The sequence below is a fragment of the Alligator mississippiensis genome, chromosome 2 (genome assembly GCF_030867095.1).
Source record: "Alligator mississippiensis isolate rAllMis1 chromosome 2, rAllMis1, whole genome shotgun sequence".
In the NCBI taxonomy this organism is placed as follows: Eukaryota; Metazoa; Chordata; order Crocodylia; family Alligatoridae; genus Alligator; species Alligator mississippiensis.
Genome location: NC_081825.1, coordinates 96,510,829 through 96,524,295, shown reverse-complemented (window position 1 = coordinate 96,524,295; position 13,467 = coordinate 96,510,829). Strand labels below are relative to the sequence as shown.

General features: G+C 44.6%; 1 long non-coding RNA gene across 2 annotated transcripts in view; it reads left to right on the top strand.

The window, feature by feature from the left end:
• Positions 1 to 13,467, top strand: part of LOC109281642 (uncharacterized) — a 66,626-nt gene extending 53,159 nt beyond the window's left edge. Inside the window, exon 3 of one of the 2 annotated variants that reach the window (XR_009459813.1) lies at positions 12,705 to 13,467. This is a non-coding gene — a long non-coding RNA (uncharacterized LOC109281642). Of the gene's footprint in view, positions 1 to 2,875; positions 3,005 to 12,704 lie in introns of those variants that run through there. The other variant, XR_002088368.2, reaches the window with a different exon arrangement.

Genomic DNA, 13,467 nt, shown 5'->3' with positions numbered 1-13,467 from the left:
TCTGCGTGTTTGAAACAAGTTTGATGACTGACAATTAGCTTAGAACATGCTGCACCATCTTTGAACATAGATATGGAAACGGAACGGAAAAGACTTCAGCTTCTTGGTCTCTGGAAGAGGTTAAAAAGGGTCAATGCAAAATGGTTCTAAGCTGACATGAGTATGTGTATATAGATCAATAGATGTATGGTTTTGGTCAATTTCAATACAGATTTACTTTTTTATATTGGCTGATTCAGGTGCATTTGGGGCTCCTGTGGGTTTCATGGATCTATAGTGTATCCTATTTAGAATTCTCACACAGCTACCTGCCTCCTCCGCTTCCCTGACTACTGAGATCCTCTGGATTCTCCCTGCCCTGCTGCTGGATGGAGTGCAGGGTCTCTAGTAAGATCTATGGGTGCCTATATATGAGCAGTGAGGCTGCTCCAACACACTCTAATTACAGTGCGTCAGAGCAGACTTGATTATCAAATCTGCTGGAGTGTGGTAATTACCATGTTCCAGCAGACTCCAGCGTCTCATCTATCAGCATTCCCTCCACTTAAAAATGACAAGCTTTAGTTAAAGCACCCCTGCCGCCTTTTTTAAGCATGGGGACGCTGATACACGAGACACTCTGGGCACTTTAATTAGAGTGGCCTTTGGAGCTGCTCTAATTAAAGCCATCTCCCCACCACTCCCAGAACACATGTATAAAAGCCCTATGGTTCTGCTAGCAGTGACTAACGCAGGTAACTACTGCTCCCTACCAGCGAGTGAGCACATGCTGACATCATGATTTGTGTGATATGAGGATGACGGCTCTTGGACATTGGGACATTGGGTTACTGCATAGTTGTATAGCAAGATGGGATGAATAGAATATGGCAGTAGCTGACCAAATAGCAAGAGCTGTCAAGGGTTTGAATGAGGTACCTATGTAACTCACTTAAAAAAAAATCTGCAAGGAGGAAAGGGACAGCTGATTTTTAAAAAAATATGTGCACCAATTAGCAGACTAGCCTAATCTGTAGATCGAGGGGCAGCATGAGACCCCTAAGTGTTAGATTTGTTACTTCTAAATGTAAGATTTTTGAGTCCATATACCCTGGCAGAGCCAGACTTAGGGGTAGGTGGCATGGGCAACTCCCAGGGTGCCCTGGTCAGGGGAGCACTGGTGGTATGGTGTAGCTCTACAGGCAGAGTTGGGGGCAGGGTGGCTGGTGCAGCTCTGGTATTACTATTCAGGCAGCTAATGGAGACAATTGTTAACGCCTGTGAAGTAAAGAACAGTGGGCAATTAATAGGTCATTAACTCCCTTAGATGCCTGAACAATAATACATACCAGAGCTGCATCACCACGAGAGGGTGGTGGCTTGGCAGAGCCAGGAGCAGCAGAGCTGGGACGCTCATTTTAATTTTCACCAGCTATGAATCTTGGAAGAAGAGGAAACAAAACGTTGCAAGTACCTAAGAACAGAATGTCAGGGGCTCAGAACAAGAAACAAACAACTCAGTTAATGACTGTAATGAGAAAATACTTGAAATAGATTCATTGATTGTAAGGGGATGGAAGGGACCTTGCAAGATCATTGGGTCCAGCCCCCCTGCACTAGGCAGGAAAGACAACTGGGGTCAGGTGACCCCAGCAAGGTGACCATCTAGTCTCCTCTTGAAGACTTCCAGGGTAGGCGATTGCATCACGTCTAGAGGGAGCTTATTCCATAGTCTGGACACCCTAAATGTTAACAGGTTTTTCCTAGTGTTAACCCTGAAACTGTCTTCTAGGAGTTTGTGGCCATTTTTCCTGGTTTTCCCCAGGAGTGCCTTGGTGAACCGTTGTTCACCGAGCCCTTGATGTATTCTCCTGGTATAGCAGTAAGCTGTTACCAAGTCCCCTCTCAGCCTTCTCTTTGTTAGGCTGAAGAGACCCAAGTCCCTCAGCCTTTCCTCATATGGCTTGCCTTGCAAGTCTCTGATCATATGGGTGGCTCTTCTCTGGACTCTCAAGTTTTCCACATCCTTGTTGAAGTGCAGCACCCAGAACTGGACACTACTCCAGCTGCGGTCTCACCAATGTCCCAATATCCAAGAACCATCATTCTCATATATCACAAAAATCATGTCAACATGTGCTCACTCACTGGTAGGGAGCAGTAGTTATCTGCGTTAGTCACTGCTAGCAGAACCATAGGGCTTTTATACGTGTGTTCTGGGAGTGGTGGGGGGATGGCTTTAATTAGAGACCGCAGTAAAGCAGAAGAATCACTTCCTTGGTTTCCTTGAGATGCATCAGTTGATGCATGCCAGAGTATTGTTTGTCCTGCAGGCTACAGCATCGCACTGACGGCTTATGTTCATACTGTGGTCTATTATTGCCCCTAGGTCCCCTTCAGTCATGGTGCTAGTCAGTTTGGCACCACCAAGCCTGGAAGTATGTTGGGGATTGTTCATCCCCAGATGGAGCACTTTACACTTCTCAATGTTAAACTTCATTTGGTTTTGATCCACCCAACTTGCCAGCCTGTCTAGGTCTGCCTCTATCTGCAGCCTATTGTGAACTGTGATCATGATCCCTCATTACTTGGTGTCATCTGTGAACTTGGCCAGTGAGCTCTTCACCGCCACATCCAAATAATTGATAAAGATGTTGAAAAGCACTGGACCAAGCATAGACCCCTGAGGGACACCACTGGGCACTTTTCACCAGGATGACAGATCCGTTCGTAAGAACGCTTTGGGTCCTTCCCCACAGTCAGCTTCCTACCCACCTAATTGTTGAGCAGTTAACCCACAATCCTCCAATTTTCCCATGAGAACATCATGGGATACCTAATCAAAGGCCTTCTGGAAGTATAGGTATACAATGACGACCTCCTTTCTCTTATGCAGGTGGCGAGTTACCTGGTTGTAGAAGGAGATGAGATTGGTAAGAAAAGACCTGCCTCCGATGAAGCCGTGCTGGCTGTCATTCAGAATCCTACCTTCTGCAAGCGTATCACACATAAACTCCTTGATGAATTTTTCCAGGATTTTCCCTGGGATAGAAATTAGGCTAACTGGCCTATAGTTGCCCGGGTCCTCTCTCCTCCCCTTCTTGAAGTTGGGCACAACGTTGGCCCTCTTCCAGTCTTCAGGGTGCTCTCCCGAGCACCATAAATTTTGGAAGTTTCATCAGAGGTCCCACAATGCCTTTGGCCAGCTCCTCTTGGATTAAGTTCATGCTGACTTATAAATGTCTAACTTCTTTAATTGATCATATACCCGCTCAGCGTCAACAGTAGGAAGGCAGTCATTCCCCCCATGCCCATTCTGAACCTTATCTAGTATGATTTTCCACTTAGTCTGGTGAAATACCAAAGCAAAGTAGTCATTCAGGACTTTAGTTTTCTCCTTAGTGTTGGTAACCAGCTGTCCTGAGTTGTTAAGCAATGGCCCCACGCTTCCATTTGTTTTCTTCCTGTTCCCTACATACCTGAAGGACTTCTTATTGTCCTTGATTTCCATTGCCAGTTTAAATTCAGTCGCCGCCTTAGCCTTTTCTAATCTGCTCCCTACAAGTGCGGGCCATTGTTGTATAGTCTCCTTGGGGACTGTCCCGACCTTCTATTGTTTGTATGCCTCTTTGCTCTTTTTCAAGAGGACCAGGATATCCCTATTAAACCAAGAGAGCTTACCAGCCCTTCTGCTACCTTTCCTCTGCATGGGAATGGACTTCTTTTGGGCTTCGAGGATCATGTTCTCAAGGAACAACCACTCTTCATGCATTCCTTTCACCTTTGGTCCCTGGTCCCACAGCGCTTCCCCTACTGTTGCCCTGAGCCTGTTGAAATTCACTTTTTTTAAGTCCAAAACTTCAACCCTGCTAGCTGGTTTTGTGGTCACTGTTGCCCAGGCCACCCTCTATATTCAAGGAGCTCACCAGATCATCTCCTTTGGCCAAGACCAAGTCTAAGAGAGCTTTACCTCTGGTTGGCTCATGCACTTCCTGAGTCAAGTAGAGTTCTCTGATACAGGTCAGGAAGCAACACGACCTCTCTGACTTAGCCAAGTGTTCCTCCCAAGAGACGCCTGGGTAATTGAAGTCACCCATGATGACCATGTCCTGTGCATGCATGGCCTCTGCCAGTTCTCGAGAGAACTGCAGATTGAGCTTCTCTGCCTGGTTTTGTAGTCTGTAGTATACACCTACAGTTAGGTCTCTCTCACCGCACCCCCCGCTCCCTGTAGTTTGACCTAGAGGGTTTTGAGCTGCTCTTCAAAGCCAGTTGGCCTCCAAGGAGATATACTGCTCCCTTGCATAGAGAGCTACACCTCCACCTTTCTTCCCTACTTGGTTCCTTCTGTGCAGGATGTAGTTCTCTATGGCTAATTCCAATCATGTGAGGAGTCCCACCAGGTCTCCGTAATCTCTATGAGATCGTAATGCCCACTGGAGAGTAGGAGGGCTAGCTCCTCCTGCTTGTTCCCTATGCTCCTGGTATTAGTGTACAGGCACCTGAGTCCTCCAATTGAGGCCCTCAATTTCCTGTCACACTTAGGGAGAACCACCCCCTGAGCTCTTGCAAGAGTGGTTCTCCTAGTGTCCCCAACTTTGGAGCTTTCTTGTGTGCCGGTCCCCAGGCATGCTCCAGTCAGTGTTTCCCCATCCCCCGGCAATTTTAGTTTAAAGCCCTATCAAGAAGATCAGCCATCCTGGCCAAGAACAGGGACTTACCCCTCCATGTGAGATGGATGCTGTCTGTTCTCAGGAGTCCTTTCTCCTTGAAGCGTGCACTGTGGTCGAAGAAACTGAAGCCCTCTCAGTAGCACCACTGCTGGAGTAGTCAGTTCACTGCTTCATTGCATCCTTCCCTTCTAGGTCCATGGCCCACAACTGGGAGCAGAGGAAAAGACTACCTGCACCCCCAACCTCTTGAACCCAGCCCCCAGAGCCCTGTAGTCACTCATGACCTGGTTCAGATTACTCCTGGCTGTGTCATTTGTGCCCATGTGGATGAGGAGCATGGGGTAGTGGTCAGAGGGCCGGACAAACCTAGTGATCCTCTCTGCAACATCTTGGATGTGGGCTCCAGGGAGGCAGCAGACCGTCCGGGCTAGGGGGTCCACATGGCAGATGGCTCCCTCGGTGTTAACTTGTTAAACTACAACCTGTGCAGTAGTAGCAAGATGATCACAGCAGAGGCATCAGATGGCAAATGCATAGATGATCCACAATTCAACTTCCAAGAATCACTGCAAGAGAAAGAGACCCAAATGAAACAAACTCTTCATCTGAACCAGAATAAAGATGATACCATTAGTGGTAGGGATTAAATGATTTCCATTATAGGCATTGGCAATGCTATTTCTGATCCAGCTTTATGGCCCAATCTAATGCTCAGAATTCAATATTTGCTAGTGACTAATGGTCCACCAACAGTAAAGGACATGGAATTTCCTCTGGATGAGAAGAATCACCATTTTTCTATGATGTTTTTATACAGAAGTCTTGAAAATGGTGAAGTTGTGAAGGGTTGCTGGCTGCTTTACTTGGAGTCCACTGACAAGGTTTTCCGTTTCTGCAACAAGCTCTTCAATTTGGATTCAAATCATTCCTTACATTTGAGGAGTCAAATGATTGGAAGCATGTCTCATAGTTTCATGGATGCTAGGGTTGGAAGGGACAAGTTCATCAAGTGTCACCCCCTTGCCTGGGCAGGAAAAAATGCTGGGGTCAGATGCTGGGGCCTAGTCATTTCAATTCCTGCCAAACGTGGGTCAAAGCAGAGCAAAGGATAAAATAAGATAGTTGCATAATCTTGGGGTTGTTCTAGTGTTTAAACCAGCTCCCTGTGTTCATCATAAAAATGTCACTTCAGCTACATACATGAAGATGAAACAGTTAACAATCCAGAAGTCAAGTTCAAGCTTGAATTTTTCAAGCAGCTTATAGACATGGTGAGAGTGTCCATGGAACAATTCTCTGAGCCAATGAATCAACATGAACCTTTGGGGTTTCTGTATAACATGATGCGACTGCCTGACGAAGAAACTTGGAAGCAGCACTGTAAGGACCTTCATTGTACATTGACATCTGGAAAAAGCTCTGATATTAATGGCATCAACCTCTGCAAAGAACTTGGCTATCTCCAAAGTCTACTTCCAACAGGCTGTAGTGGTCCTCAAGAAATTGTACAACTTATTATAACAATGAACTTCCTGACAACCTCCCAAACACATGAATACGCACTCAGGATCCTGTTAACCAAGCCCATATCAGGGGTAAACAGTGAATAGAGCTTCTTGAAGTTGAAGCTCATAAAAAGATATCTGCAATCAATCATGGGAGATGACAAGCTCTCTTGGCTAGCCATCCTGCCTATTGAGAAGGCTGTGGCTCAAAATACAGACCTGTCACAAGCAATATCAGAGTTTGTGGCAGCAAAGGCACACAGAGTTGTCTTCTGAGTCTTGGAATCTTGGCGAACAAAGTTTTTAATGTTATTGTTATTTATTAGTAAAGCATTTAATTTGTTTAGTTTATTTGTCACAACTATAATGTTATTTTATGACATATAGTTTATTATTTGAATAAAATTGAATTTAATTGAATTTTGTGTCATTTCTTGTTTTGTATTTTTTAGTAAATTATAAAAAAGACTTTTGAGATTACAGCTTTATTTCTGAAATGGGGGTGGGAGGGCAGGCAGGCAGTGCCAAAATACAAATTTGCCCAGGGTACCATTTTCCCTAAGGCAGGCTCTGCACCCTGAGAACATAGAGGAAGCACAGACAGGATAACAACAAATGGTCCAACGGCACATGTTGGAGCTATTTCTAGACTCTGTCTGTTGAGTTCTTTCTTCTCTGAACACGAACTGAAAATCTGGAATTTGCAAGGAGAGAGACCAAACCTCAAAAGGCAAATGGCAGTGTGAATGCAGACAAAAGGAGCCATTAAGTGCTCAGCTTTTTCTGTTTTATGAGTAAAGGAGACATTGCATACTGGCACTTTGCAAAGCAGAGAGTCTCAGAAAATTATTTCAAGATGATGTGTTCTGAACAAAGCTTCCATTGAGGATCCCAGTTGCACAGCTCAGCCTGATACGCTGACATCTGTAGCTGACAGATTTGAATCTATGAATCTTTTTGAAGTTTCCAGACCTCTTGAACATTTGTGCATCATGCCCATAATGTCAGATTTGGATCCTTCAACCCAAAGAGTGAACTCAAATCAAAACACTAGTCCCTTCAGTAATAGAAATTGCCTTTGAAGTTCTAGATTTTCCATGTCATACTTGTTTTATGTTAGGAGAGCAAAATACAATCTCAGGTACTTTTTGTCCACTGAAACTTCAAGTGGAGAAGACAATGGCAGCTTTTAGGTCTTATCTTTAGGGATGAAGCTCTGAGTGAATTATTCTGTACTGAAATTCTGTCTTTTCAATGCTGATGGGAAGGGAAATTTCCTTTACAACAGTGTCATCATAGTTGAGTGATGGCTGGGATGGTGTAAGAATACCTCCTTCTGTTGTATCAGTATTTTATACTGTGAATCTCTCTTGTAGGCTGGGAGACAGGAAAGCTTTATTGTTTCTCAATGGCTGGCTTAGGCATCCTTCCACCCAGCAGGTTGACTGCAGTGAGTCCCATTCTTAGTCACTTTGTTCTCCCTGTACCTTATACAGACACCTATCTTGGGTCTATGTAGTCCACAGCAGGAGCTGGGCACATTAAAGTTAGGTCTGGTAACACTGAGCATCCCCATACCTATATCCGGCTGGGGATTTTTTTCTTATCTGCCTGTGGCTCAGTTTCTTTTCTGCATACCTATCATACCCAGGTATTTTGAGAAAAAAACCCATTAAAGTTGTGACATTCTTGTATGTAGAGATGGGATCAAAAAGTACCTATGATATGATACCAGACAGTTGCCTGAACTAAAAATTATGCTGACTGGTGCAAGATCCATCACCAGCCAACGATACATGATCTCACCCCATCTAGTTTGCATCATATACACTTAGCTAGATGATACTGTGATCTACATCATCCTATCCAGCCAGCTACTCCATAACAGACCCACCCAGGACAAGACGAGAGGCGTCCTTATATTGCATCTTCTTACCAAGCACTGAATCCTGCAATTACAGCTGCTGCAAATACATTCAAAATATTTCATCTGGCAATAGAAACCAGTTACAGCTAATGTAGGTTTTATATTAATTATAATAAATAATCCAACAGGACTACAGTATTCATATAGGATCTTACTACTAATATTTTGCTAGTGACAGTGGTGAAATACCTTGGTGTTGCTATCCTGACATGGTCTTACATGCAAAATCCCCAAACTCCTCTCCTTCCTTGCCCCTCTAGGACTTTTTCAGATCATCTCTGATTTAACCTATGTAATCAGTTCCACCTTGCACTTGGCCTTGGACAGAGCCCTTAAGGCACTCATTAGTACTCTCCCAGCTCACAGGCAATGAAACTCCTGACCCTGCTTCAACACAAAGTTTCTTAAACTATAAATGCCAACGACCAGTCGTACTCCATCCACAGAATGAGAGTGAGGAGTTGGTGAGTTACAAACACTATATGGTAGCCTCAACTTTCAAGACACTGGTTCCCAGCAGTCCCCACTTATCCCATTGTCCACCCTGATCTCCTTGTTCTATTTAACGGCCTGTACCAAACGGAGAGACAGGTCAGACATTTGAGTGTCTGGTACAGAATACAAAGGCTGAAACAAAGCATACTTCCATGCCTGTGCTAAGGCTGTATTACAGCTGAGAGAGCCTTTTTTACAGCCTCCACTGAAAGGGCCAGATCCAAGCTTAAGGAGTTATACAGAAAGTTCTGCCTGCCTATAGCTGTGTTGGAGCACAGGTACCAAGTATTGTAAAGATCACAAACATTTGGAAAGACAGCTCACACAGCATTGATCTTTTCCCCAATACAGGCCAACTAGCAGCCTGCCCGCCCTCTTGATGTTTCATATGTTTATTCACTTTAAAGGAGTCTCATCTTAGACCTATGAAGTCTTTCCTGCCTTGGGAGAATCATAAGCAAATGATACCACTCAGGGTCCAGCTAACTAGGACCCCTACCAGGACATCCCACAATCCTGCCAACACTAAAATGACCCAGGCTGGCTAGTAGTTACATCAATTCAAGTCAACTATTGCTCATCCAGAACAGGAGGAAATAGACAAAGCCAACTTCAATCACAGCTAACCAAAGATAGCATTCTAGACCTCTCGATGTAGAACAGGACTTGGGAGGGGAATAGCTTAGAGGTATTACTGGCTGATTTCTTGCTGTTAGGGGAAGGCATCCATGCTTGGCCTCCTGGGTGTGTCTTCAGGCTTCAGACCATAAGATGCTACTAATTCTCTTGAGGGAGGTGGCAAAAATCTATGGGAACCTGCTACTACTTTAAGTCCTTCCTGGATTGACACACCCAGCAATTAGTGATGATCCCTCCCCTCCTTTATTACTACACAGCTCTCTTCTGGAGTCATACAGGGATCAATCCTGTAGGTACAGATTGAACTAGTTGGATGACATGATTAAGTGCCAGCAATATGCAATAGCTCTACCAGTCCTTAACTGATGGTCTGAGAAACACAAACAAATGGCAATGTGTTAAAAGCAAGTTAGGACTTCTGTAGAGCAGCTACTCTATAATAACTGTTTGTTGACTATTATGGTGGGTTAAGTGAAAACTAGACTGGAGTAAAGGCCCCTTGTTCCATGCAAGAGTAAATTACACTGGTTTAGTTCTTATTTGATGCGTCTACACAACACACTTTACTGCACAGTAGACTAATCTACTGTGCAGTAAGGCATTACCATCTACACGTGCACATAAAATTAGTTTACTGCATGGTTGGCTACTACCTGTATCTACAGGTAGTAGATTTACCACACAGTAGCTACTGTGCAATAGTGCATGTGTAGACAGTTGACCAAATTGCTCCTGGTCGGCCCAGACAGCAGGGGGTGGGGAACCGTCCCCTCCCCTGGGAAGCTGCCTGCTTCCCAGCCCCATACCCCAATGGTTGGCAGATCAGGACTTGAGGCTGGGAAGCAGGCAACTGCCTGGGGCTGAGTTTCCCAGCCTCATGTCCTGATCTCCCAATTGGGACACAGGGCTGGGAGGCAGCTGCCCCAGAGGCGGGACAGATGCTCCCACCCTCCAGAGCCAAGGACTGACCCCAGTGCCCCCTGCCAGCCCAGGGCTGGTACTTGGGAGAGCCTGGAGCTCCCCTTAACTGCTGTAGGGGGGCAGAGCACGCCTGGGGAAAGCTTAGTGTGCCCATTTTACTGCACAGTAAACTTGAAGCACATGAATAGCACATGTAGATGCACTTGTTGTGGAGTAAAAGCAGACGTTTATTAAACAGCAGTTGTATTAGTCCCTGCCAGAGTTAACACCTTGCAGTTTGAATGCTTGTCTGTACTCATTTGGTGCATGCTGGCCCCAAGGCAGCAGAGTGCTCAAGCAAGATCAGTTCAACAGCAGCTGGCTGAGGTTGAACAAGGCAAAGATGCTGCTGCTGGGCCAAGGAGAGCATTTAAGGTATGAAACTAGATTAAGGTATTTGCTGACATGAGTACTTGCCCTTGGGTAGAAGGGGCACACCCTCAGTTTCAGTATCTAGGTCGGGAACATTGCTGGATTCCTTGCTGACACCAAGCCATCGCACATCAGAGATGCCTTTGACAAGCTCCTGTTGGCTAGAAGATGCTGCCCACCCTGGAACTGATGGGGTCTTGGCCAAGCGTGCCTTTGTCTCAGTCTGCCTCAGCTGCAGCAACGCAATATATCCGGATATAACACCCTCAGCTCTTAGGAAACTCCAGCAAGAAGTAAATGCTACAGCATTGCCTCCAGTACATACTAGCATCACTCCTATTCTCTGCTTCTACTACACTGGCTTCCCCAGAATATCAAATTGAGACATTTCAGTTGTTATCTTCCTCAGGCACAGGCACCATCTACCATAAGGGCAAAACTCATCAGTGCATGAGGCACCTGTCTAGAGGGACAAACTCCCTTGGAAGTGAAACAAACACCATCGTAAACCTTGCCACTAACTATTCCCAGAACAAGGCTCATTTCTCTGGCCTGCCTTCTCCAGTTTATATTGTTGAATACATTAAAAAAAACAACCCGAAACACAAATATTACACTGTACAGAAGGAGCTCTGCTGTAGAGAGAATAAGTGTATTTGTGAGAATGTAAGTGGGGGGGGGGGGCGGGCAGGAAAGGAGATTGTGCATGAGAGCAAGCCCCATATATGAGAGACACTAGACACATTGATTAATGCAGTACTCGGATGCTTTGGTGATCAGTGCAATGCAAGTATCTTAGATGTCTTTTTTTTAGGTGGTTCCTTTCAGCCGCGTAGATATTAAAATTAAATTAAGGCTAGTTCTTCTGCATGAAACACTGATGCAACTAGTGCCATTGAGCAGACTGAACAGAAAGTGAGACCTCAGAATGAACTGCTGGACTGTGGGCATTGCTTACTTCGGCAGACTATGTAGATGAGGAGTCTTGGAAAACCTACTGTACCATAACAGTTATTATCTGGAATCCTTGACTGAGGGTATGCCAGCCTAACATGACTGATGACAAATTGGGTATGTCCAAATTTTGACCTGAAATGTCAGTCTCTCGTGATTCCTATCAATTTGAAAACAACCCGTATCAACACCTTGAACTTCGCAGGTCTGGGGAGCATTACCTCCTTTTAGAGAATTAGGGGGGGGATGAATACAGACACTGTCCTTCTACTGTGTCATACTGTTGCTCTGAATGAATAGTAGTGGTTGGTAATCTGTTTCCTTATCTCTTTAGAGGGTAGTTTATCCTGCCAGTCCTAAATCAGGTGTAGGGAAGAGCACTTGGTGGTGTATGAACAAAAAGTGAAACTTGAAACACTATGGAGCAGTACTTTTAGAGAGACTGCAGCACTGCTATATGTTTTTAAAATTGGTTCCACAGTTCCTTATTATTTATTTGCATGCTCACTCTCTCTAACTGGAGAGAAGGGGACTCTGAGGCATTTGCCTGCTGCTCTCCGCATTGTCACCTTTTAAGGATTTGCATACTGTTTTCTGGCACGGGGCATTTGGAAGAAAGAGTGGGAATTGCCCACTGTTACTTGGGTGGGCAAGAGCCAGTTTTCCGTACCAGCACATCGGTTACACAAAAGCTGATTTCTGCAAGTGGCTTCCAACTTGGGATCATGAACATGGTGAGAGACCACAGTAAAAGGATCAGAAATTCCCAGGAAACCAGATTTTATTGGATAGGTAAATGAAAATTTGAAAACCTGGAAAACTCTGGGAAAGATGGTGAGGTAAAAGGGCAGTGCTCATTCTTGCAGCTGGGTAAAATGGAGGCACATAGAAATGATATCCTTAAAAAAAAAAAAAGAGTCTTCATTTTGGTGGCATTGACTGGACTTCACATTCAAGAGAAAAAGTTAGAAATACTGCTACAGCTGAAACAGCAAGAGACATAGGGGAGAGAGCATCAGAGAAACATGATAAAACTCTAGGAAAAGTGCCAAGAACTTCCCTATAGATTGGTTGCTGCTGTCAGTTTGGGAAGAGTGTATACCTATTTGATCCAAAATGTTTATACAGAATGGAAGTTGAAAACAGCTCTAGTCTGTTTACATCAGTATTATTTACATGTCAACATTTTCTTTAAAACAGAAACAAATCCAGCTATGAAGAGGCAAGAATTACTGAATATTCTGGGTATAAACTTCCAGGTAACATGAAGTTGCTGGGCTAATGCAGGTATAACAGATGAAGACTGCAGCACAGCAGATGCAGAGAAATAATAACTATGACTAGATTAGGAGCCATCACTTTTGTTCAGAAAAAGCCACAACCACCCTTGTTTATAAATATCACTGTACAGAAAATAATGCGAAGATAATACGTCAGAGAAAACACTAATGCAGTACAGAAATTGTATCTCTGAACATGTCACCAATGTAAAACTTGAGCTCAGGCTAATGTCTTAATTTTAAAATGCAGACATCTTAATATACTCTGTAAATACTGCAGAGACCTGAAGAATAGACGGCACTCAGAAACTTGTCTAAGTCTATCCCAACCACAGTTGGCTGATAGAAAGATATCACCTATAAAAATCCTTGTCTCTTCAAACAACTTGCGTTTGGTTGGTCTTCCTTAAGCCAGAATAAGTACTTATGCAACTCTATTTTAGTGCAGTCAATCTCCCAAATGTTTTGTTGGTTCCTTCAATTTTGAATCCCACGTCCTTGGTCCAATCTGTTGTGTCCTCCTGCCCCGCAGTCGTAGTGAGTGCCTGTACATGAACAGCAGGGCTGCTCTGACATGCTGGAATTCCAGCGCGTTGGAGCCAACTCGATTAATTGAGCCTGCTTGAGTGTGGCAGTTGCCCCGTTCCAGCAGCCTCCTGCGTCAACGTCCCCATGCTTAAAAA